Raw genomic sequence first — 6,000 nt, forward strand, 5'->3', positions numbered from 1 at the left:
CGGTGGCAGTTGGACTGTGTTTACTTCAGAGGGGCTGGTTGAATCTTTGCAGCCAAACTACCCTGAGAATGAAGCTTGAAAGCTTCATTGTGTTATCCAGCTGAAACTAGGTATGCTGTCTGAGCATTGAATACACTGTGCTGGTCTTTTGAGGACCACTGATCAGGGCTGTATGGTGTAAAAGTGATCACTTTGTCTAACCAATGCATGCCTTACTAGGGACTAATCCCTGCAAAAGGGCCAAAAGATTGATGGGAGCTCCCATCAAAATAAAACAAAAGGCTTAAGAAAACATCTAGGATATCAAGAATAGCTCTTAATTGGAAAAGACTTCTTGGGTTTGTATATGGTGGAGAACATCTTGAGATAATCAGTTGGTATTCTGGCAGGAGAAGTAAGATTAGCAGGACCCTTTCTGTGAACTACCCTCATTATAATGTTTAAAATCGCACCTAGCTAGAAAGTCCCTTCCCCAAATAAACTGGGTTGCTGGCTTTGTGGGAACACCTGTCCAACATTCAAACTTGTGCAACTTTGTAGTAAATCCATAGCTACTCTCAGTGTGTGAGATTGGCTCATTGCACATCGGGGAAAGAACACAATTTTTGGACAACAATACCATAATACCTTGTTTGTGCAAGAAATAAACTTCACAAATAATTCCTTTGGGGAGGAAACAAGCAGCAGAAACATACTCCTACTTTTTCAAAGCAGTTTCTGGACCTCAGTTGTACCTTCCTGAATGACCTGACATTAATGAAGTATACATTCTGCAATTAATTGCTTTGCAGTGTATTTACCCAGGCTGCCACTGTACAACACTTTCATCATCAGAGGGTCCTGGTGTCCCACAGCACTGCACTGAGTAGCATAAGTAAATACTGTTCAAGAAGGTATAAGAAGTAGCTTGAGAGAGAATAGCTTGGAACACAAATACAGGCTGAGCGAAGAGTGGCTCAAGAGCAGTATTGAGGAGAAGGACATGGGGGTGTCAGTTGATGAAAAACTCAACATGAGCTGACAATGTGTGCTTGCAGACCAGAAGGCCAGCTAGTCACAAAAATATTTGTTTGATTTGCTATTAACCCATGTTCCCTCTAGTACCCAAGATGCCATTTGCATGCTTAAATCCTTGTACTAGCAGATGTTCTCTTTTTACAGCTTGATCTGGTACGGAATTCATTTGGCTGTGTCATAGTGCCTCAGCAGTTTTGGTTCATATGTCATTGTGGTTCTAGATTTATGTTGTCCCTTGGGAAGATCAGTATCTATGGATCTACTTGAATTTTAACCATTAAATTGCACAGGTCTAGCACCAAGGGTACAAAGGATGTGCAGTAGGGGAAAAAGTCCATTTTGTAAGAATGGGAAGGACAATTCTATAGTATTAGAATAAGTTTTCAGTTTTAATAAAGATTTGTAAGGTGCCTGATCCAGTAAAATTAGGTGTCAATAAAGTCTGTCAGACCCTGGTGCCTTAGAAATCATAACTGTATAAAATGGTTAGATGGCAAGCCAAGCAACCCCAGAAGAAAAGGAAGGACTTTTTACTAGTCCCTTAAACATGGTAATTATATGTCATAATGTAACATAAAGGAAGACAGGAGCAGAGGAAGACCTGGAGGAAGAAAGGCAGGAGTAGGAGGAATTGGTAACAATTTTCTTTGCTATCTGGGGGACACTACAGTTACTTAGACCTTTACATTCATAGAAGTGGTGGTTGGAAGAGATCTCTGGGGACCCACCCAGTTCAGCCTTTCACTGGAAACAGGACTGTGACCTGTGGTATTTCAGGTTAGCCATGGCTTTGCCTAATCCACTCTCGAGAGCCTTCAATAATAGAGACTTGAGAGCCTTTCCAGGCAGTATGTTCCTGTGCAGCACCACCCTTGCCCAATCACAGCTCCAGTGACTCAGCTTGTGGCCTTTGCTTCTTGTTTCACCATTTGCTACTATTAAGACTTCAGTTCAGTGATCTTTGCCACTCTCTTTCAGGTAGTTTTAGACCGTTATCAGATGTCCCCTTATTGTCTTCTTTGCCAGGCTAACCAAGCTCAGCTTCTTTCAACATCTCTTCACAAGTCATATGGTGTAGGCTATTTACCATCTCATCAGCATTCTGCATGCCCTTCCCTTATTTCTTGACAGCAGGACACATTATCCCAGGTGTGTACTCACTAGCACTGAACAAGCAGGGCTAATAATTTCTATTCATTTGCTGTCCATGCTTTCTTCCTAATGTAACTCAGTCTATGGTTCACTTTATTCACAATGAAAACATCCTGTTGGTTCATATTCAACTAATAGTTCACTGACAGCCACATGGTTTTCAGCTGGGCTGCTGCTCAGGTAGCCTGCACTGGTGCCTGGCACTATTCAACCCCATATGCACAACTTTGCATTCCTTGATAAACTTTATGAGATTTCTCATGAAGTTTATCCTATTTTTTAAGTTTCTCAAAGTACTCTCAGCTGAAAGCCCTACTGTTTGGTTTGAAAACAACCCCTTCTACATTAGTATTATCTGAAAATCTGCCACAGGTGCATCCTGTGTCATCAGCCAAGTTACAATGAAAACAATAATACTGGCTTCAGTACTAAACCTAGAGTGTTCTGCTTGCTTCTTGCCACCACCAACTAAACATCAACTCATTGATTACTACCCTTCAAACCCAGCAACCCATCCAAATTCAACCCATCTAGCAGTTCATTCATCCAGAACCCAGTCCTTAATTTTTTCTTCACTTTGCACTTTTATGACTTGCCCAATCCCTGTTGCTCAAAATGGCAGCTGCACTAAAGAGCTTACTGACTGGTCAGCCCTCTGAAAATTTGTATTGATGAAAACATAAAGTGCTGATTTAGCTTCTCAGTGCTTTTCCCCCTGTTACCTCAGGGAAGATTATGGAGCAGTTCATCTTGGGTGCGCTCACACAGCAAGTACAGGACGACCAAGGCATCGGGCCCAGTCAGCATGGGTTCATGAAGGGCAGGTCCTGTTTGACCAACCTGAACTCCTTCTATCACCAGGTGACCTGCCTAGCAGGGTAAGGCTGTACATACCTGGACTTCAGCAAAGCATTTGACACTGTCTCCCACAGCACTCTGCTGAGGATGGCTGAGCCCAGCGAGCCGTGGTGAATGGAGTTAAATCCAGCTGGTGACCAGTCACAAGTGATGTTCCTCAGGGCTCAGGCCAGTCCTGTCAGAAATCTTTATCAATGATTTCAATGAGGTGATTGAGTGCCCCATCAGTAAGTTTGCAGATGACATGAAATTAAGCAGGCATGTTGATCTCCACGAGGGTAAGAAGGCCCTACAGAGGGATCTAGATAGGTTGGATCAATGGGCAAAGATTAATTGCAATAAGGCCAAGTGCTGGGTCCTGCACTTTTGTCACAACAACCCCATGAAGGCTCCTTGCTTGGGGCAGAGTGGCTGGAAAGCTGCCTGGCAGAAAAAGACCTGCAGGTGTAGGTTGACAGCCAGCTGAACATGAGCCAATATGTGCCCAGGTGGCCAGGAAAGCCAACAGTCTCCTGGCCTGGATAAAGAATAATGTGACCAACAAGGAGTAGGGAAGTGATCATGCCCCTGTACTTGGCACCATACTGTACTCAAATACCAGGTTCAGTTTTGGGGACTGAAGTGTAACAAAGACATTGAGTGTTGGAGAGTATCCAGAGAGGGGCAACAAAGCTGGTGAGGGGTTTTGAGAGCATTTCTTATGAGAATTGGATGAGGTAACTGGGAGTGTTTAGCCTGCAAAAATGATTCTATGATACTATTGCTGCGGTGCTGATTATTGTCTTCCCTAAAGCGTTCGTTAAGTTGGCACCCTACTTCCCAGATTTCTGTGGTTTCTCTTCATTTTGGCAATTCCACACTACCAAACAGAAGTAATTAGTATTTTGTTGGTTTTCCCACTGCCTTTTTGAAGAGAATCCTTGGTGTCTTTGATGGAATTACCACAAAACAATACCCTCAAAGAATACCCCAAGCAAATATTAACATTCTCAGCAACAGCCTCACTTCCTCCCATGATAGCTGCAGAGTCTTTTGCAAATGGGAAAGAACGAACTAGCTTACTATCTTCATATTCACTGAAGACTGAAGATAGACTGTGGGAATGGAATTCCAAAATGGAAGAAAAAGCAACATTTTTATCATTGCTGGCACAGAGACTTTCATCTTGACAATAACTACTTGTCTTTTCTCTTTGTCTCCTCTCCAAGACCTGACCTACTATTGCAGCTACAGATATGTGAGGGATCAGGAGATAGAGTCCAATTTTCTTAATCTGGGGGCACCATGTCTAAAAAACTACTACATGTATCCTGTGAGAGAAATTAAACTTTCCTGGAGCGTATTAAAAGGATGAAAGTATCATCCTCAGCAGATAGGGATGTTGAAGACATTAATAATCCTGCCTCAAGGGTGGCATGGCTATTTCATCAGTGCCTTGCCAAGATTCACATTAGCCTCCCTCAGCAAAATGCAGTACTACTATTCCATATATGAGGAGTTTGGGCCAGGTCCTTCCACAAGAATTGCAGTAAGAATAAAGAGGGAAAGTGAGTGGGAAAAGGACACTGAGCTGGAGAAGCCTAGAGAGCTGGCAGGATTCATTGGACGGGTAGAAGCATGTATTTCAGCATGTGCTGCTTCTGAACTGTACTGTTTCTACTCACGTAAAGTCATTCAGGGGCAGCAGACATGGATTTCCAGGTTGCAGATGAAGAAGCCAACAGAAAAATGAATGTCCTGTTGGTTCTTCGCCGTTATTTCACCGCTTCTGAAAGTCTCAGCACAGGAAAAATAGCACTTGCTCACAAAACAAAGGAAGATGTGATTAAAAAAACACTCTCTCCGCATCCCCCCACCCCCAGTGCTATTTAATCTCAACCTTGTACACTAGCAATCCCAGTTGATACTGAGAAGGTAAAACAAACTATCTTATCAGAAAACCACTATTATTTGTAAGTGCTATTGTAACACTTCCATGCTTTGCAGATGGCAATATCTGGCTTTTCTGGTTTAAAACCTGTGAGCGTTAAGGGTGGGGTTGCAGCTGCTTAAACATCAGCAGCACAGTGCTAGGAGAGAGAAATCAGGGTCCTTCCAGTAGGACTCACAGCTGCACTGCCAGACACTTCCTCCTCTTGCTCAAACTTGTAATCTCAGAGCATTCAGTCAGAGGTAGATGACTTGGTCATGGGTTGCACCTGTTGCAAATAAAAGAAATTAACAGCAAATTCCAGGCAAATTAGCACTGAACTAGTTAATATAAATTAAAACATTGATTTAGTGTTTAGTCCTTCAGCCTGTGGCGTTCAAATCACAGCATTAACTGGCGTGCTGTAGCTTTCTAAATTTTCACTCTTGAAATACTTCACTCCAGCAAGTACAAAGTAAATCATAGAACAGAAACATAGTATCATGGAATCAATGTTTTACATATGTCTTGTCTAAACCAATAAACAGCGGTTTAAATCTATTGGTAGCTTTGTTCTGTAATTTGCTTTCTGCTTTTCTTGACAGTCCCTTAGATCAAAAGAATCTCCTGATCAATAAGCATTTTGCAAATATTCAATCACATATTTGTGCTTGTAACCTCTGAGTACATCTAAGATGGATTTGAACTGTGTGATGTTCTTTTCTGCTCCTCTTTTCTCTGTAGCAGTACTGCCAAATATTGCATTCTGTAGATGAATGAATCAAAAAATAGTGTGGGTTTTATGAAATATTAACATCAACATTTTAGTAATTTGATGTGTACAAAATCCCAAAGAAATATCTTTTTTAAAAAGAACTGCAATAATATTTTGATTCATGAGAACAGAGCAAGTAAACAGTGATTAGAAAGGAGGAGAGAAATCTGCTGCTGTCCACTGTAATAAGAGATGTAAATATTTTAGCCAGGTTACAGCAGGCAACTTACTCAGTTCACAGTTGAACTGTATTGTGTGACTCAAATCTCATAAGATCATCTCCATCAGT

This window comes from Dryobates pubescens, chromosome 13, assembly GCF_014839835.1.
Source record: "Dryobates pubescens isolate bDryPub1 chromosome 13, bDryPub1.pri, whole genome shotgun sequence".
Taxonomy (NCBI): domain Eukaryota; kingdom Metazoa; phylum Chordata; class Aves; order Piciformes; family Picidae; genus Dryobates; species Dryobates pubescens.